The sequence below is a fragment of the Sorex fumeus genome, unplaced genomic scaffold (assembly GCF_029834395.1).
Source record: "Sorex fumeus unplaced genomic scaffold, SorFum_2.1 ptg000094l, whole genome shotgun sequence".
NCBI lineage: Eukaryota > Metazoa > Chordata > Mammalia > Eulipotyphla > Soricidae > Sorex > Sorex fumeus.
In genome coordinates, this window is record NW_026606151.1 from 9,587,883 (window position 1) to 9,609,527 (window position 21,645).

Below are 21,645 nucleotides of genomic sequence, written 5' to 3' on the forward strand. Positions count from 1 at the left end.
ATAGAGAACTAAGAGAAGAGCAGAGGAAGTAGCAAGGAGCAGCTTTGAAAAGAGGACTGTGAGAAACATGGGTCATGGGTGAAGCATGGGTGACTCAGTGCGTGAAATCATGTCAAAGTTATTTTATTTGCCCATGCTGTGCTCACCCTTGCCCCAGGTACTGGTTTCCTACAAGTCAGTGAGATTGTGTGTTTATGTAGTAGGATGGGGAGAAGAACAAAAGTTGGGCTTAGAGTGGCAAGGAGAGGAGAGAGAGGAAAGGGTTGCCAACCACCTTCTTGATCCTCTACTTCCTTGATTCCTATCTCTTCCCTGTAAAGTGTGTGATTCAATAGCACAGAAAGCAGCTTCAACTGCAGAGAAATTTAAATTGGATATACTCGCCTTTGGAGAAGGACATGTACGAGAGAGAAGGAATGGAATGACTATGTTCATTTATCAGAGGCTCCTGTGTATTGATATTGTAACTGGTTGACTTCAACTTGTAAATAACAAGACTTGTTATGATAAAGGCTAAAGAGTACTCTTGAGTTTGGTTCTTTTTTTTTTTTTGTCACACCCAGCGAGGCTCAGGGGTTACTCCTGGCTGTGCACTCAGGAATTACTCCTGGCGCTGCTCCAGGGACCATATGGGATGCTGGAAATTGAATCTGGGTTGGTCGCATACAAGGCAAACGCCTTACCCGCTGTGCTATTGCTCCAGCCCTGAGTTTGGTTCTTATACTATAAAAAGCATCAGAATTTGCACTTATTTTGGACTTGGTAGAAAGCTCTTGAATATATATATATATATATATATATATATATATATATATATATATATCACTGTCACTGCAATAGAACAGCAGATAGGGCGTGTGCCTTGCACATGGCTGGCTGCGCTGACCAAGGTTCCATTCCTCCACCCCTTTTGGAGAGCTCGGCTACCAAGAGTATCTCGCCCGCACGGCAAAGCCTGGCAAGCTACCCGTGACATATTTGATATGCCAAACCCAATAACAACAAGTCTTACAATGGTACTGGGCTCACTCGAGCAGATTGATGAATAATGGTAGGACAGTGCTACAGTGCTATCACTGTCACTGTCACTGTCATCCTGTTAATCATAGATTACTTGAGAGGGCACCAGTAGTGTCTCCATTTGTCCCAGTCCTGAGACTTTAGCATCATAAACTTCATGTTCTCTCTCCACGGATGCGGCACACCAACTGGGATGTCCTTGGGCACAATGGTGACACACTTGACATGGATAGTGCAAAGGTTGGTGTCCTCTAAGAGCTCCACCAGGTAGGACTCACACGCCTCCTGCAGCATCATGACGGCCGAGTTCTGGAAGTGCAGGTCAGTCTTGAAGTCCTACGTGATCTTGCACACAAGTTGCTGGAACGTCAGCTGGCAGATTAGCAGCTCGGTGGACTTCTGGTAGTGGTGGATCTCGCACAGCGCCACAGTGTCATACTGGTAGCAGTGTGGCTTCTTCATGCTGCCTGTGGCTGGGACGCTCTTGCGGGCCGCCTTGGTGGCCAGCTCTTTGCTGGGCACCTTCTCGCCCATTGACTTAGTACGTCTGCTTAGTACGAGCCCTCTCATTCTTCCCAACTCAGTTGGAGACTCCTTTAGGGTTAGGGAAACGAGACCCATTTTAGTTACTGTTGTTGGTATATTTGGTACATCATGGGTAACTTGCCAGGCTCTGCTGTGCGGGCTAGATACCCTCGATAGCTTGCCGGGCATATTATATATAATAATATAATCACTGTCACTGTCACTGTCCTCCCATTGTTCATCAATTTGCTCGAGCGGGCCCAGTAACATTGTGAGACTTGTTACTATGTTTGGCATAGTAGCTTGCCAGGCTTCGCCGTGCGGTTGAGCTACTCTTGGTAGCTTGCCAGGCTCTCCAAGAGGGGCGGAGGAATCGAACTTGGGTCGGCCGAGTCAAACGCCCTACCCACTGTGCTATCACTCCAGCCCAATAATATAATATATAATGATATTATATAATATTATATAATATTATAAATATTATGCCTCACAGCCAGGCATTTTATAATATTATAGAATATCAAGAGCTTTATATATGTGTGTGTATATATTTATATAGCAAAACCTCATTATCCCTGAGCACTGCCAAGACAGTCCTGGTGATCCCTGATCACTGCATGGCCTGAATAGTTCTGAATCTCTAGGTCTTAGCATTAAACTGTCTTGTCTGGTTGACAAAGTATCGCTAGGAATGACCCCAGTCTCCCTGAGCATTGCTTTGGAGGCTCACTGGCCCCTCATGGAAACAAACAAACTTGTTTTGGTGGGTCTTTGCCAAACACCTGAGAAATCAAAAGGCATAAATGAAAAGATTATGGCTTATAGAGAAAGAAAACTTTCTCTATACAAATACCACCGACAGAGAAGCTGCTTTCCAGCTGAGGGGAGTGATGTTCTCACCATAGCCAGGCGTGTACCTAATGATCGAAGTCCATGCCAATAATCACTCAATCGCACTCCTAAGCCCTGCTACCCCAATTCCCCGATGATATAGCTTACTCAAGAGTTTGAACTTATAAAGGGCTAAGACAAGATTCAGACCAGAGCACACATCTGAACTCTCCAGAGTTCCATTTCCTATGACCAATTAAAACACGTACATTTTATGTGTTTCTTTTAATATTCTAATGGCAGTTCTCCTGTGTTCCAACTGAGTCAAAAACGGCCTCATACAAAGCTCACTTCCTCCAGAGCCATGGGGAACAGTCATTACCCACATCTGCAGTTGTTTCCAAATGTGCAGCTCTCAGAATCAATGGAAACTGGCAGAGACATGAAAATCACATTGCATAAGATTAGTCAATTTCAGAGGCATTTTAAGTGAGTCATTTCTCAGGGTTGACTCAATTGGTTATGTATTGGTTTTGAATTTACATAGCACACATTTCCCTTTCCACTTGGCATTTCGTCTTGCTCTTCAGCCTGAATTTATGCTGGTGGCACATTCTGTGAGCTTCTCATCTCCTTTAGATTAAGGACATGTTCCTGGAGCGGGTAAGCATTCTGTCAGGACTCTTCCACTTTGGTTGAGGGACTCATTCTCCAGATCCTCTAGAAGCTGTATTGATGATTGGCCCTCCTGGCCTTCTGGGCATCATGATAACATCAGTCCTCTAAGCTATGGATCTAGCTCTCGCCTCTGGAATCCTCAGATTTGGTGACCTCCTCCTCCTCCCCTTAGTCTTCTCACTGGAAATTCTGAAAGCACTCAGAGCTCTGTCCACTCCACTGTTGATTTGAAGCTCCTTCTATCTTGTTGGCCATAAGCCACTTAATTTAGCTTTTATTCTAATTTAAAGACTACATGATTTTTTTTTGTTTGCTTTTTGAGTCATGGCTGGAGTGATAGCACAGCGGTAAGGCGTTTGCCTTGCATGCAGCCAACATGGCTGACCCGAGTTCGATTCCTCCACCCCTCTCAGAGAACCCGGCAAGCTACCAAGAGTATCTCGCCCGCATGGCAGAGCCTGGAAAGCCCCCCGTGACGTATTCGATATGCCAGACACAGTAACAACAAAGTCTCCAATGGAGACGTTACTGGGCCCGCTCGAGCAAATCGGTGATCAACGGGAGGGCCTTTACTTTACTTTTACTTACTTTTGAGTCATACCTGGCGATGCACAGGAGTTATTCCTGGCTCATACACTCAGGAATTACTCCTGGCGGTGCTCGGGGGACCGTATGGTATGCTGGGAATCGAACCCGGGTCGACTGCGAGCAAGGCAAACACCCTACCCGCTGTGCTATCGCTCCAGCTCCAAGACTACATGATCTTTAAAAGAAAACAAAACAAAACTCCTAATTTGGACTAAAGAGATAGTTCAGCAGATAAGGCACTTGCCTTGCATGCGGCCAACTGAGGGTTGATCCCGGGGATGCTATTTGATCTCCCAAGCATCTCCAGGGTAAGCCATTAGCATCACTGGGAGTGGCCCAAAAGACAACAAAAAAAAAGCCTCCTGTCTTTGGGAAGATGGCCCAAGTGAGAGAAAAAGAATACATTTGGCTTGGTCAATAACAATATGACCTCCAGAGCGCCACCAGCTGTAGTGCTGCTGACTCTTGAGGCCAGTTAGGAGATGATCTTATTCAAAAACAAACAAAACCATCTTATATCTCTAGCACTTCTGTCTCCTAAGGTGGTCTGTGTATCACCATTGCTTTTAAATGAAGTGTCTTAGCAAGGCCAGTGGTACTTTGCACAGAAAGTACTCTGCCCTAGCTCCACCTTCAGCCAACTCCGCGTTCTCTCCAGCTGATATTCCAGGGCCAGTGGCTCTCTGTCAGTCTGTGCTACCTGCCCCAGGGACCTTGCATATGTGACTTGCTCTGCTTTAACCTTCATTCCCTGTTTCTCAGTTAATTCCTATTTTCCCTTCAAGTCCGATTTCAGCCATTAAGTTTCTGTGGATGGATGTGCTTTGAAAGTGTTTGGACATATCCTCTCCACACCAAGGGTTTCAAAACATTGTTTAGCAGCTGTCTTCTTCCTTTCTGTTGAAGCAGGAGTGACTGTTCATATAGAATTTTATTGGAGGGGTCACACCCAGTGGTGCTAGGGTGACCAAGGGGGCCTGGGAACTGAACTGGGGGTTCGCACATGCACTGCAGCCCTTTGAGTCACCTCAGTATTTTCCCAGATTCTGAATCACTGCTTTCTATTCCAGGACTCTCAGATCCATAGTGTGAAAACCACTTCTTTAAATAATTAAAAAAAAAACCTTTGGAGAAGAAGAGGCCCTGGATCCAGTGTCTACTCTAGGAAGATCATCTTGCAGCTATGGGAATTTATTGGGAAGTATATCCTACACCCCATACCACTTGATTTTTTTTTCAGTCTCTCTCTTGTTCCAGCAGCTGACATGCTAACAGCTCTATGTGGGCTCTGAGTGAACTAAGAAGGATCCTGACGACTGCTTTCTTTTCCCTTGGGCCATATGTATTTTTGCCATTCATCATGAGTTCTCTTTGTTGATATCATCTAGAGGGACTTCACAGATTTCTACTTAGCTCTAATAAACTCTCCCATGTTTATTTAGGAATTTGCCTCTCTACTGGGACAAACTTCCCTTCCTTCCCCTTGGAAGGATGGTCCTGAGATGGAATTTGTATCTATGTTCAGAGGATGGTTTTCCAGGATTAAGCAATTGGTTGCTCTTAGCAACTGCCAGTCAAGCTTGCTTGTATTGACTCTCCCTCCCTCTGTCTCTCTCCTTCACTACTGTTCCTTTTATTCATGTTCCTGAGTAAGCAATAGATAGTTTCCACTGCTATCTAAGATGGAAGGGCAAAAGCCCCAAGCAGAAGGACTGCTAACATGTTCCGGTTAGTTGCAAACCCACTCCTGGGTTTTAATATTGGTGGGTTTTGCCAGCAATTCATATGAGATGACCTAAGCCTCATCACCAGGATCAGCCATGAGGATGCAGTTAAAGAGGGAAACCAGAGAGTGATTTTGGAAAAGAGAAAATGTAGAATATAATCACAAGTTGGATTTTTTTCTAGATATTTCTAGACATTCTAGAGCTAAGTTTAGGCTTCTAGCTGGTGCTCATAAGTGTGAAGATGAAGTTCAGTTACACAAATGTTATAATTAAATACCTGTAGACTGATCAAGAAAAAAAATGCCTAGTAAGTGACTGGTGTCACTGTTTTCAAGCCCTTAGCTTGGAAATGATATGTCCAAACCCCCTCAAAGCATGTCCGTCCACTAAAACTTAACAGCTGAAATGAGACTTGAAGGGCAGATAGGAATTAATTAAATAACAGGGAACAGAGGTTACTTAAAGAGAGTTTACAAAAAAAGATCTGAACTGATTGTGAGTGACACTCATAGAAGAAAAGGAGGTGGGCTGGATTATGCAGAGAAGGCCTGTGGAATAAGAGAAGAACCAAGAGGATATACCTGGCATGGGGGTACAAAAATGGTAAGAGACGTTAATGTCTCATGAATATGGTAGTAGCTAGTTTAATAAAATAAGAATATAATTTCTAATATTTTTCATGAGAAAACAGAAGATGAGATACCAGGCTAAAGAAGTTTTGTCTAAACAAAATCTATAGAATTGCTTCTAATGTGCCTGTATATACATATATATGCATGGAGTGATAGCACAGCAGTAGGGCATTTGCCTTACGTGCAGCCAGCCCAGCCGAGCTGGGTTCGATTCCTCTGCCCCTCTCTGAGAGCCCAGCAAGCTACCGAGAGTATCTCGCCCATACAGCAAAGCCTGGCAAGCTACCCATGACGTATTCAATATGCCAAACACAGTAACAACAAGTCTCATGATGGAGGTGTTACTGGGCCTGCTCAAGCAAATCGATGAACAATGGGAGGATTGTGACCATGACTGTGACATATACATATATACAAAAACACATATATGTGTGATATTCAACAAAGATGGTATAACAGTCTAAAACTTTGAAACTGAAAAGGTTAAGGCAAATGATCTCTACAGAAATCATCGCATTTGAGGGGAAATTCACACATAACAGAGGAAGAATAATCAGCCTTAGTATAAATAAACATTTAAATTTTAGTAGCTCTTATGTAAGGACTCTTTGACTACAGCTATTCTTCAGGCTCAAAAGTTCATTTAGATAATGGAGGGATGGGATTTAGTCTCTTGCACAGGTTAGTTTCAATGTGCAAGTAAGTAAAATAAGCACCCAAAATGAATAGCCAATTAAAATTATAGATTTTTGTAATGATTTTGTCTGTAAAAGTAGCCATTTAATGACCTTTTCAAAAATCTCTTAGGCACTGTTTTGCAATACTGTTAATGATAGTTTCTTTTGCATGCAATGTTCTAACCTCATTCCCACTGCCAGTGCCGGCCTCCTCCCATCAGTGTCCCGAGGTCCCCCTTCACCCCTATTCCCTCCTTGTTAAGCTCAGTACTATAGGCCAACCCTCAGATTCTGATGCCACTGGAAACGTTTATTCCTTTACTATGTTTCTTTCATTCCATTCTGGAATGGAGTGATAGCACAGCCAGTAGGGCATTTTCCTTGCACAGGAATGACCCAAGTTTGATTCCTCTGTCCCTTTTGGAGAGCCCGGCAAGCTACCGAGAGTATCCTGCCTGCATGGCAGAGCCTGGCAAGCTTCCCATGGCATATTCGATATGCCAAAAACAGTAACAAGTCTCACAATGGAGACATAACTGGTGCCCACTGAAGCAAATCAATGAACAATGGCAGGACAGTGCTACAGGACAGTACTACAGTGCTACTGTGTTTCTTAATATTCCACATATGAGAGAGTCAATCTGTATCTGTCCCTGTCCAGCTGGATGACTTCACTCAGCATGACATTTACATCCCAATTATGTTGTCTGTTCTGCACAGCATTGAATTATATGATTTTATCTTCTTTTCTTCATTAATAGCTGAGTAACATTCAACTATATATATATCATAATTTCTTTATTCATTCATCTGGTTTTGGATATTTAAGTTACTTTCAGATCTTGGCCATTGTAAATTGTGCTACTACAAACACACATCATCTTCTCAACACAAACATCTTCTCAAAATCGTGATTGGGGGCTGGAGAGATAGCACAGCGGGTAGGGCATTTGCCTTGCACGCAGCCAACCCGGGTTCGATTCACAGCATCCCATATGGTCCCCTGAGCACCGCCAGGAGTAACTCCTGAGTGCAGAGCCAGGAGTAACCCCTGTGCATCGCCGGGTGTGACCCAAAAAGCAAAAAAAAAAAATCGTGTTTGGGCGCCCTTAGGTCAGATGCTAAGAGTTGTTGAAACTCGAAGCTCGATTCTTAATTTTTTGAGGTTTTTCCATGCTGTTTTCCATGGGGTCCTATACTGTCGACATTTTTACAGCATGGGATTAGGGTTCCTTTAACCAAGTACCTGCTGCAGCACTGATTGTTATCATTCTTTCTGATATGGACCAACCTCACTCGTGTGAGGTGATATCTCTTTGTTTTGAATTGCATTTCATCAGTGATAAGTGATGAAGAGAACTTTTCGTATACCAATTGGCCATCTATATGTCTTCTTTGAGGAAGTTTCTGTTAGTTCTTCTCTCCAATTTTTGATGAATTTTTCCTGTTATTTTTAAAAGTGCTTTATGCACATTCCACCATTGTAGAACTGACTTAAACAATTTAAATGATTGCTGTGGAAAAAATTTGGAAGAAGAGTGATCAGAAGAGTATTTATAGTTGAAATAAATGAGTAGAGAAAACATAAATAAAATATGTAACATAAAATCTTTCTACAAAGAATCCTTAGCACAGCGGGTAGGGCGTTCGCCTTACAAGCGGCCAACATGGCCGACCCGAGTTCGATTCCTCTGCCCCTCTCGGAGAGCCCGGCAAGCTACCGAGAGTATTTGATATGCCAGACACAGTAACAACAAAGTCTCCAATGGAGACGTTACTGGGCCCGCTCGAGCAAATCGACGATCAACGGGAGGGCCTTTTTTTTTTTACTTTACAAAGAATCCTTGCTGAAGTGGAAAAAATGAACAAATTTTATAAATATATATTACATAATATGCATTATGCATAAATGATATGTAATATATACTATATTATATAATACAATTATATATGATTATGGGCTGGAGCAATAGCACAGCGGTAGGGCGTTTGCCTTGCACGCAGCCAACATGGCCAACCCGAGTTCGATTCTATATATTAGATATATTTAAAATAATATTTTAGTATATTATATATAATGGAACCAACCTGGCGCTGGTGGCAGCTGGTGGGTGTGATGCCTACCTACTGGAAGATGGGGGGTCTGGGTGGAGATGGCCCAGCCCCAATCCGAGTAGGCTTGGAGATCTCAGCCCCGGGACCCGCATACCTGGGTTCCTCTGCCAGTTCTTTCATGCATGAGGCCCGTCTGGACGTGTGGAGAGTGATCCCGGCATGGCCGTGGCTCGCTCCAGAGGTCCTCAGCTGCTGGGGCTCTGCTCGGGGCAGTGGGGGGAGAGAAACTCAACCCTTCCCCCTCCAAGGGGCACCGGTGAGGACAGCCAGGTGCGGGGGCAGGAGACTCTGTCCCATCAACGGCCAAGACACAGGAGACTATAAAACCCAGCTCCCGGAGGAGAACAGTGCAGAGTCTCCTGCCCCTGCACCTGGCTGCCCTCACCGAGGCCCCTTGGAGGGGGGAGGGTTGAGTTCTCTCCCCCCACCACCCCGAGCAGAGCCCCAGCAGCTGAGGACCTCCGGAGCCAGCCATGGCCATGCTGGGACCACTCTCCACACGTCCGGACGGGCCTCATGCATGAAAGAACTGGCAGAGGAACCCAGGCATGCAGGTCCCGGGGCTGAGGTCTCCAAGCCTACTCAGATTGGGGCTGGGCCTTCTCCACCCAGACCCCCCATCTTCCAGTAGGTAGGCATCACACCCACCAGCTGCCACCAGTGCCAGGTTGGTCCCATCAACGGCCAAGACGCAGAGACTATAAAACCCAGCTCCTGGAAGCGTGCAGCCACATTTGCGGCTGCACGACATCTTATTTTTCCTTTGGAGAACCTGGCAGGCTACCAAAAGTATCCTGCCTGCACGGCAGAGTCTGGCAAACTTCCCGTGTTGTACTCAATATGCCAAATACCAGTAACAATGATGGTTATCATTCTCCTAATCCTGAAAGAGCATTGAAATGGCTCTTTTAAAATCTCAGGGCTAGGAAGAAGGAGACATTATTGGTGCCTGTTTGAGGAAATCGACGAACAACAGGATGATCGTTATCGTGATATGTAATAATATCATATATAACTTCATTATATATTATAAAGATATATTATTTTCTTACATGAGTGGTGAGAAAATATTTCTTCCAAGCTGTAGGGTGTCTTTTTATTCGAATCATTGTTTCGTTTGGATTTTGTGAAAGTTTTATTCTTTTATTTGCTTGGCCAGTGGCACCGCGTCATTGAAAATGCCTCTAGGTTCATTGTCATGAAGCGTTCTGGTCTGAGTTAGGTCTGATGTATAGATATTTCATCCATTGTGAGTTATCTTTTGTATATGGTATTAGACAGAGGTCTGAGTTCATTTTTTTTCAAGTGGCTTACCAGGTTTCCCAACACTGTTGAAGATCTTTTTGTTCGAGTGGACCTTGTTCCTCTTCATACATTTAGCTCCCTTTTCAGAGACTGTATGTCCATACACCTGAGGGTCTTTTTCTATACTCTTAATTCTATTCCCTTAGTCTGAGAGTCTTTTTATTCATTACCACTCTGTCTTGATTATGATAGCTATTTTGTGTAATTTAAAGCTGGGGGGAAAAGCTCCCCATCTTCTTTTAATACCCTAAGATTGCTTGGAATATTCAAGAGGTTTTATTTCTCTATATAAATTTCAGCATTCTTTGGTCCACGTTTCCAAGAAATGCCATGGGTATTTTTATAGGGACTGAATTGAATCTTTATAGTCTTTGGACAGAATAGTGATTTGGGCCATATTAATTCTTTCAACCGTTGAACAGCGTATGTGTTTCCATTTCCTTGTAACTTCTTCTATTTATTTTATTTTCTGAGGTTTTTTTTGCTGTGGTTTGAGGCCACACCTGGCAGTGCTCAAGTCTTACTCCTAGCTCTTTGCTCCTAGCTCTGTGTTCTATGTTCTGGGATCACTACTGATAGAGTTAGGAGGGTATGGGGCGGGGGTTGAGGGTTGAGTGAGTGCAAGACATGCACCTTAACCACTATCTTATCTCTCCAGCACCCTACTTCTTTTAATAGTGATTTAAAGTTTTCTTTCTTTGTATTTCACCTCTTTTGCAAAGCTGATTTCCAAGTACTTGATTTTTTAATGCACAATTGTGAATATAATTTTTGAATTTCTTTTTCTTCTCATAATTATTTGCATACATAAATTCTATGGATTAATGTGTTAATTTTGAGGCCACCCCATTATTGTACAAGGCTATTGTTTCTAGGAAGTTTCTTGGTAGAGTCTTTAGGGTTTTTGAAGTAAAGTACTGCTTATGTGCAAATAGTGATAATTTGACTTCTCTTCCAATCTTGATCCCATTTATGCTTCTTTCTTGTCTAATTGCTGTAGCAAGGACTTAAAATGCTAAGCTGAACAACACTGGTGAGAGTGGGCAACTTTGTCTCATTCTTGATCTCAGAGAGAAGTTTTCAGTTTGTAATCATCAGGTATGATGTTAGGTCTAGGTTTGGGGTAATGGCTATAACTATATTGAGGAAAGTTCCTTCTATCCTCATTTTATTAAAGCACTTATCATGAATGGGTATTGAATCTTGACAAATGCTTTCTTTGCATTGATGATATGATCATACGATTTTGATTTTTTTCTTGTATTCTGATGGTGTATTTTGTTGATTGACTTGCATCGTTGTGATCGTGATCGTGACTTACATATGTTAAACCGTCCTTGCATCCATAGGATAAATCCAAATTGATCATTGTATATTATACTTTTAATGTGTTATTGACTTCAATCTTCTAATATTTTTGTTGAGAATATTCACTTCTATGTTCATCATTGGTTTTTAATCTAAGTGATTTCATTGGCTTTTAATTTAATTTTTAGTGATGTTTCTTTCTGCTTTTGATATTGAGCAACATTTTCTTCATAGGAACTGTTTGGGAGGATTCCTGCTTCTTTGACATTTTGGAAGAGCCTGAGAAGAATTGGAAATAGATCTTTGAAAGTTTGGAAGAACTTGCTAGTAAAAATTTGAAGGAACTTACTACTAAACCTTTCTGGGTCATGGATTTTGCTTGCGGGAGAGTATTTTGATGACCATTAAAACTTTTGGGAAGAAATTTAACCATGTGTTCGTAAGCAACTAAAAAATATGAAAACAGTGACTTTTGAGTAATTAATTTATGGAAGTTTAAGAAGCTAACAAATAGTATATCATTCCTGTATGTGTATATCTCAGGGGGTTTTTTTTTGTATAAAAATAATCTAAAAAACTGCAAACTTCAGGGACCAGGAGATAGTACAGCAGTTAGTAAAGCATGTGCCAGACCCAATTTTGATCCCCAGTAACACAGCATTATTCACCAACAGTACCAGGTACAGCCCTGAAGGCCTCCAGGCACTGCTAGGTGGAACCCTGGAGGCTGGGCTAATTGGAACATCCACAGCACCCTATGACCTTAGCAGTATCACATCCTTGAGACCTTTCATTAAAGTGTTGGTCAACCCCTCAGGCCTCCTGAGCACAGCTTGAAATCTGACCCCTTTACCAAAAACACACGGGGAAAAAGAAACATAGGGGACACAGATGTGGCTCAGTGGTGGTCACATCTGCACTGCCATTCCTTCACTACGTACAAGAACTGCCTTTGCAGCCCTCAGCATGTCACAACCAGGTTCATGAGCCCTGCAACCAAACACGTGAGCCCAACGACAGCAGCAACAGAAAAGATTGAGAAGGGCTATGGAAAACAAAGCAGCCCTGAAAATGCATAAGCACAAGTTCTGAATCCCATTAATATGACTTGTTTTGTTATTGCTCTGATTTTTTTTCTCAGAGAACATTCATATTTACAAAATAAATTCCACCACTCAACAGATAAGTACATCCCCTGCTTGCATGAGACCTGGGTTCAATCCCCAGCACCACAAAAAAATAAATAAAAAGTAAAGAATAAAAATTAATTCAAAGTTTCACTGTTTTAAATATATATTTAAACTAATTTTTATTTAAAACACTGTGATTTACAAAGTTGTTCATTATACAGTTGTTTCAAGCATTAAGTGTTCCAACACCACAAGTATGACCTTTTATTCACCAATATTGCCAGTTATCCTCCCGATTCCAACCAGCCATCTTAGACACATACAAACTTATTTTATATTACTTATTTCAACAAAACTTTACAAACTGGCATAAAGAATTACAAGAAACTAAATCAGTGAAAGCCAATTAGAAATATACTCTAGAAGCACATTTAAACATGTATTTGTACATATGTGCATATTCATATATGTGTATCTAAGTTAAACATTCTGTTTTTCATACACACAAAAAGCAAATGCAAATTCATGCCCCAAATAATCCTGTTTTTAAAATCATACTATCAATACCTAAGCCTCATTGCCTTAATTAAATGCTCTAGCAAAACACATGTGTTTGTTTTTTAAAATGAGACCAATAGGGCTGGAAAGATAGCTGAATGGGCTGGAGTGTATGCTTTGCATGCAAAGAAAGACTGAATTCATCCTTGGCACGTCATGGTCCCCCAAGCATGCCAGAAGAAGTTCCTGAGCACCAAAGGATATGGTCTCACAATTTATATATATATATATATATATATACACATATACATACATACAGATATATAAATGATGTCAGTGAACATTTTTTTTTTAAATTGGAGCAACAGTGGAAATTGTAACAAACGTTTGGCCTGCTATTAATGATCTAAATCATTTGCAGGAACTAAGTGACTACTAAAAGAAAGCAAGATTTTTTTCAGCCAATGTGGGGTTAGGGTGATGACATAGTGGGTAGGGCCCTTGCCTTGTGGTCTACCCTGGTTTTATCCCCAGCATCCCATAAGGTTTCCCCGAACACAACAGGAGTGACCCCTGAGTGCAGAGAGTAAGCCCTGAGCACCACTGGATGAGGTCCCAAATCACAAACAAACTAGATTCCTCGCTCAATTCTGAGCAACAAAAGAACTGCTATTAAATGCATCCAGACATCAACTGGGACATTTGTTTTAGCAATTGGTGTCCATTTTTAACTTGCACTAGCAACTGTGGAAAACATGAGAAAATAACAGAGTGCCCCCAGGAAAAAACAAATATCCATCCTTAGCACCTTCACTCTTTAGTAGTATTGAAGAGAAAAGAGGGTCCTGAGCTGCCTTGAAACTCTAACCACTGCCTATAAGAGTGCTAGGTATCAGGAAAACCACTCCCTTGACAGGCTTGCACCAACCATTTCAAGTAGCTGTTCATTCTCCAATAGGCAATGAAATATGCATTCTGAGTCCAAAAGTTTTGTTTCTCCATATATATATATATATATATATATATATATATATAGAGAGAGAGAGAGAGAGAGAGAGAGATATGTATGTTTGGACACAGTTTCCAGGTACACATATTAAATAATTTTTTCCCTCTTGTATGGTCTTAATTTTTTTTAAACTTGTTTTTAATTTATTTTTTGTAATGGATCCCCGTGAGGTGCAGTTACAGACTTACAAAATTTCGTGGGTTAAGTTTCAGTCATACAATGTTCAAGTACCCATCTCTCCACCAGTGCCCATTCTCCACCACCAATGATCCCAGTAGCCCTCCCATCCCCACCGCATCCCCCCTGCTTCTGTGGCATGGCATACTTTTTTGCTCTCTCTGTCATTTTTGGGTGTGTGGTTTGCAATAGAGGCATTGAGTGGCCATCATATTTGGTCTATAGTCTATTTTCAGAACGCATTTCCCATCCTGAGCAGGCCCTCCAAGCACCCTTTACTTGTTGGTCCCTTATCTATCTGAACTGCCTTTTCCCCCAGCGTGTGAGGCCGGCTTCCAAACCATGGAGCAATCCTCCCAGTGCTTGTCTCTACTATGTATGGTCTTAATTTTTAAAAGGAAAGCTTTGGTGCTTAAGTAAGAAAACTCTTGAAAATAGACTTAGAATACATTGAGCTAAGTCTGCAGATGGGGAAGGGATGTGAATGCTAATTTAGTAATGTGGCAGATAACCCTCCAACCATCCCACTTCAAGAACCCCTGTTCATTGTTCCCACACCTGAACAAATACAGTGATATATGTCAGAGATACTGCTTCTGAATTTTTCACAGTTAATAGTGCATGATTGTGATATGTTCGAACAGATAACAGGAAGTAATTTTCTTTAGGGCTTTGAAAATAAGTTATTGGGCCTAGTGAATCCCAAATGCAATGTGTCTGGGTCTCAACTCTTTCATCTATAAAATTGTTTCCCACTTGCCCATAGAAGTTTCCTTTTTCTGCTTTCTTCTACCTCCCACTGCCAGTCTAACTTTGCTAATGGTAGCTCTGATCTTAGCCCGGTCATGTTCAAAAAATATCCTTCATCTTTAGACTGATGTAGAAATTGTCATCTGACATTAAGCCTTGCCCATGTAAAATTTTAACTAAAATATTTGGCATTTCCCCCTTCAATTCTTATACTTACAGTCTATATTTGAGCCAAAGGGCATTGATTTCTATGTTTGATTATTTTTACATTTTCGCTCTCCCATATCATCTTTCATGTTCCCTAAAACCATCTCATCTCTCTAAAGAAACAAATTCCCCATGTGTGATTTACCCCTCCCCCCCCTTTTTTTTGCTTTTTAGGTCAGACTCAGTGATGCTCAGGGGTTACTCCTGGCTCTGCACTCAGGAATTACTCCTGGCGGTGCTCATGGGTCCCTATGGGATGCCAGGGATTGAACCTTGGTCAGCCACTTACAAGGCAAATGTCCTCCCCACTGTATTATCGCTCCAACCCTGTCCCTCTCTCAATGACTGCTGACCCTAGTGATTTTCTTAACTGCACACAGTTCTGCATTGCTCCTAGCAATGTGTGCACTGACTTCATTCCCTCTCCTCTAGTTCCACAGTGAGCATCTCAAGAGCAGGCATCATGCCCCCACCAACATCTCTGTGCTTCTGCCTCTCCCCTCCAGCACCGCAAGGAGCTCAAATGGATTGTGAAAAGGAGCAAGATTCTTATCTTTTCCATTTGTTTCCATGCAAGCCAAGGAGTGTCAATGAGGATATGGGAGCGAACCCTGGGATAAGAAGAGTCTCCAGAGAGCTCCCAGTCTGGCGTTTCTTTAGGGAAGACTCTCTGTATCCAGTTCCCATACTGACCAACTTCTACTCTGAAACTTCGACCAATACTATATTGAGAAGGAGACAGAGAAAAATATAAAATTAAAAAGGTTTGTAAGAAGAAGAAGAAGAAGAAGAAGAAGAAGAAGAAGAAGAAGAAGAAGAAGAAGAAGAAGAAGAAGAAGAAGAAGAAGAAGAAGAAGAAGAAGAAGAGAGAAGGAAGGAGAAGGAGAAGGAGAAGGAGAAGGAGGAGAAGGAGAAGGAGAAGGAGAAGGAGAAGGAGAAGGAGAAGGAGAAGGAGAAGGAGAAGAGAGCAAGTTAGAAATCTGTAATTTCTTACATCTTGGACACCTTGGAAATGAAGTCACTGTCACTGTCACTGTCCTCCCATTGTTCATTGATTTGCTTGAGAGGGCACCAATAACGTCTCCATTGTGAGATTTGTTGTTACTGTTTTTTGGCATATTGAATACGTCACAGGTAGCTTGCCAGGCTCTGCCATGCAGGTGGTATACTCTCAGTAGCTTGCTGGGCTCTTTGAGAGGGGTGGAGGAATCAAAACCGGGTCTTCTGGGTCAGCCATGTATAAGTCAAACAAACGCCCTACACGCTGTGATATCACTTCAGCCCGGGAAATGAAGTACTTGCCCTAAGTTCCTTGTCTCTTCACAAGGAAATCACAAAGAAAAGAGAGGGAGATGAGTAGGATCAAGAAAGGGAATAGACAAAGGAAAAAGAAGCATCCCTGGGGTACTAAGTTCAAAACTATCCTTGTCTATGGACTGAGGCTGGGGGTGCTTTGAACCCCCAATTCAGGTCGGCAGTTTTTCAAACTTCATCTGTGACTTTGTCTCCTCATCTATGAAAGCACCCAGAGGTAAAAAAGCATCCAAAGTACTGAACTTTTTTTAATTAAAAAAGACTAGAAGGGGGTCATGGGTATTTTAGTTGTGGTGGTGGTGGTATGCCATAATTTTGTACATTAATCACCATAAACTTTAGCACTACGGTAATCATGTTGCCTAAAGTGTACTTTAAGTATGTTTTAGAATAATTAGAAATAGAAAATGTCACTGAAAAGAAAATCAGAATAAAAACATTTTAATTAAAAAAATTGTTATGAGGGGCTGGAGCGATAGCACAGCGGGTAGGGCATTTGCCTTGCACGCAGCCAACATGGCTGACCCAGGTTCGATTCCCAGCATCCCATATAGTCCCCTGAGCACCGCCAGGAGCAATTCCTGAGTGCATGAGCCAGGAGTAACCCCTGAGCATCGCTGGGTGTGACACAAAAAGCAAAAAAAAAAAAAATAGTTATGAAGGCCAGAGAGATAGTTACAGGCGTTAAGGAACATATAAATTTGATCTGTAGGTCCACATAATCTCTGTAAGCATCACTGGGTTGAGTCACTGAGGCTCTGAGCACTGCTGGGGAGTACTGAGTATCCTGGGTACTGCAGGACCCAACCGTCACTGAATGGCCCTTACATTGAACCACCAACTCTGGTTGGCTGAAAATCCCAACGTTGGCCCAGAGACTCCTGAGCTCTACTTAGGAACCCACCCTCTACATAATGTCTTTATTATGTAAAGGGAAACCATTATAACCTAACACAGACATAAGCAGACACAGACAACACAACGCATAATTTAAATAAATAAATAAATAAATAAATAATCACCATGTTTTCAAACTGGATAGTGACTGGCTGTAAGATCTTTTGGCAACTTCAGGGAAGCCAACGTTCAGGAGAGGTGAGTATTTTTCCACTCTTCCAGAAGGCTGAACTGCAACAATTTCTGCTTCAATCTTTCAGGCATGTCCATCAAACAAAGCTTAAAATATGCCAGGAAATACCTTCCACAGTGTCAGGAGAGCTCAGAAAGAGCACGTTGAAAGGGATGAGCATGTACATGACATGTGCATATTCTGATCAGTCCAGAAATGTAGTGTTTATGTTAGTGCAGCATATACACGTGCATGTGCATGTGCCGTGAGCGCGCACGCGCACACACACACACACACACACACACACACTCATACACACACATTCTGGATTTCTTCTTTATTGCCTTCCCTTTCAACACCCCAGAGGGAATTTGTGTTGTAGCTGTGGGAGGTACTGTCAGAGCTGCTTAGGCGGCTGGTAGTATCAGGATTGGGGGAGCAGTGAGCTAGACACCCTGTGCCGGGTGGTAAACGAGGACACGCTGAGAGCAGAGGAAGCTTACACAATCAGTGTGTCCCTCACGTGAGCCAGCTCTTCCAGCCAACCCCGTGCACAAGGCAGAGAGGATCAGCTGTGTTTGTCGGATGCAGGACCAAGGGCATAGTGAGCGAGTGGGAGGGTGCCACGCAGACTCGCCTGTGCGCGAGGCATTGGCTAATAATAGTTGTGTTATACCAGAGAGAATTGAAGCCACCACAGAAGGGGAAACTAAAGACATTACATTTGAGTAGAGCTAATTTTGGAAGAAAGGGGAAAGTGCTGAGGGAAATGAAACAGGATAAAAGCTGTTGAAGAGAAAGCCACGAAGGAAATAGAAAGTGTTCGAAGATAAATTAATGCATGACCAAAATCACTACAGGCTACTTGGTCATAAATATTCCAACGGTTAAAAAAAAAAAACTAAGCAAAACAAAAACGAAGGTGTATCAAAAGTGAGGCCCAATCCTTTGATAAACAGAAATGCTTCGTAGTAAGGATTTGTGAAAATCTGATAATTTAAGGATCAGTTAAGAGGTTCTTTGCTGACTGCAAGTAAAATGCAAGCAGAAATTCTATGGCTGGGTAAACACCTCCGTTTGTGCCTCTATGTATTCTCCTCCCAGCTCTGTGCCTATAAATACTTGCCTTTGTTCTGTCTGGCTTACACTTTAGGTCTTCAGATGCATCTCCTGTTTACTTCCCTGTGCTCTTGATAAAGGAGGGAGACGGTTGTTTGAAAATGGAAGAAACACCCACTCAACAAAAATACTGAGGATGACGATTCAGGTGAGGGTTAAAGCTGCCTAATAAGAAAGCTCCCAGCACTGTCACTGTGAGGGGTATGAGAAAGCTTTACGGGAAGCAAACTCTCAGCCGAGAAGTTAGCAGTAGTTAGGAGGAGCCCTGCTTCTCTTGGATAGCACTGACAGCGGTGAAGGTGTTTAAGACTTTGTTCTACAGTACCCTAGGGACCCTGCTCTTACCTTATCAGCAGGAAGGTACTCTCAGAGTGAGAGGCTTTGCACAAGGACAAGGAAGCCATGTACAACTCCACTCCCTCAGCCCTTATCCTGGGTTCTGACATTTCCATCCTACTAAGTAGGCCAAAGGGAAATCTGCAAATTAAAAATAACAACCAGGAAGGGGCAAAAGTGGCAAAATTACCAACTAATGACAAACCCAGTGTGTCACAAAGAAAAGTAATAATTAAAAGCACCAATAGCAAGCACCAATCAAATATAATTAGCAAACACCCAGACTTTACAATTCAAATTAACTTGGGTTTTAACATTTCACTTGAGTGGAGTTTGGAAAAGAAATCTCCATTAGGTGGATCGACTCTAGTGCAATTTTTTAGACGCTTAAGTATTTTCTAGATTCTAAGAACAATTTTCTAGACTTAGAGGCCAGTTCCAGCTCTGTGACTACCTCTCTCAGGGGATTCTGGCCACCGCTGGAGAATCTCCGCCCACTCACCACCTTGGTGTGAGTAGGTTTGAAGAAGCATAGATATGACCAGAATTTACCCATATAGACTTTTTGTTTGGCTTTGGTGTTTGTTTGGGGGTTGCAGGCAGTGGTGTTCAAGGCTTGCTTCTGGCTCTGTGCTCAGCAATCACTCCTAGTGAGACTCAGAGAACCATATTGGAGTGCCAAGGATTGAATCTGGGTTGTTCACGTGCAAGGCAATCATTACCCTACCAGCTTAACTATCTTCTCTGATCCTTGCACATCTAGCTTTTATAGTAGAGATAGTCACACTTCCACATAGAGGCATCAGGGTCCAGAAATCATTGTGAGGGCTGGAGCCAGGTTAAAGACTGCAGGCAGAGGGCTGATTACTAATGGGGGAGCATATGGGGAGGTGTCTTGAGGGGGGTCCATTCTGCACAGGGACATTGCTTGGCTCCCTGGGGCCCATAAACCTAGATGAAGTTGGGACAGGGAACTATTGGCTTAAACAATGAACTGGCGCCCCTCCTCAAAGGCAAGTTCATCCAAAACCTCAAGAGGGGGTCCTTATTTGTACAGCTGAAAAAGTTGAGTTCATAAACTGGATTAGGTGGGCCTTCAGTCTCCAAAGTGGTATTCTCTTAAGCCACAGTTCTAGACACAACGCACAGTGGGAAGATGTTGTAGGAAGTAGCAGGGTGGTAGGCAGCTGTGGTCCAAGGAATGTCAAGGACAGCTGCAGCCCTAGAACAAAGGAAGAGGGTCAGAAGGGATTCTCAACTAGAACCCTGCAAGCACCTAGATTTTGATGGGCTAGCATCCAGAACGTGAAAGAGCAAGTGTTGTACCGCTCCTTTTTAATGTGGTACTTGGCTATGGTAGCCCTAGGGGATCACAGAAGTGACAAAAGGTGTGAGAGAACAATCAAAACAGCTACAAAAGCTGACCTGAGGACAGTAGAAGCTAATCCTCCCAGGGATATTTTTCTTTTCTTTTTCTTTCTTTCTTTTTTTTTTAAACCAGAGAGTAAACAACTCAGTGTAGCCCACACACGCAGTTGGGGGTAGAGGGAAAAGTCAGAGGACTTTTGAAAAACCGAGTCTCAGGACAATTTTGATGTGCATGAAAGGCACACTAAAATCCTCATTGGCCAGATCCTGCAAAGGGAACAGCGGGCAGGGGCTGGAAAGAAAGCGTCTTTTGTTTCCCAGGGGCCGTGTTTTCAGCTGCACTCTGCAGGAAGCTGTTCCTTCCCACTCAAAAGCACAGGGGAACGATAAATCGCTTCTCCTAGCAGGTTGCAAGGCAAGACCAGAGGGTTGGCCAGCATCAGTCCAGTGGGAGGTTGAGTCACTAAGAACAGGCCCTTGATGTCAGGCTGAGAAGACATGGGGGACAGTTACTTTTCAGTGATCCATTTCCATGCCCACAGTCTGTTTCTTCTTCCATTTCTCAAAACGTGTTTCCAATAGCACAAGACTGTTCTTAAAACTGTAACCACCCATCATCCCTCCATCTGTTCTCTTCCTTCTTGGCTTTGAATATCCTTGTGTCTCACTTCACAAAGACTTCACAATGTTCAGGCCATTACCATGTATGCTCCCCAAACTTCTGACCCCTTCCCCCTCCTTTTTTTTAAGCAAGGGGAAAGTATGTCAACTCCCCTACCTCTTCACTGTATCTTCTGCTCTTTTCAGGAACCCCAATCTATCATTTATCTCCCCTTTCAAGTCAGCAGATTCCCCTTGTTCCCTTCAGTATAGTCAATCCTTCTCAATTTTAGAGAAACGTCTTCCTAACCTCCCACCAACCCCAGGAATCACCACCTCTTCTATCTTCTCCTTTCTTGAAGCTCCTTGGAAGGACTCACTTCACTCACTGGATACATTTCTGCACCATTGTGCCGCATGTGGCTTTTGGCTCAACCATTGTACTGAAACTATCCTAGTCAAGGTGGCTGCCAAACTAGATGGACGCTTTCTAGTCTTCGTTGATGTTTCATGGCATTTGGCATTGCCCTCCTTCAAATTCTATTTTTTTCTTTGACTTAAATGACATTTACTGTTTTCTTGTATTTCTCTGATATCTTTGGAAATTCATTATTTATTGGGTTTCAAGTCACATCTAGATGTACTCAGTGCTTACTCCTGGC

At 42.7% G+C, this 21,645-nt stretch overlaps 1 pseudogene; it reads right to left on the reverse strand.

Annotated features, from left to right (window-relative positions):
• Positions 1-1,175: 1,175 nt before the first annotated feature.
• Positions 1,176-21,392, reverse strand: LOC130040113 (histone H3.1-like; annotated as a pseudogene).
• Between the last annotated feature and the right edge of the window lie 253 nt (positions 21,393-21,645).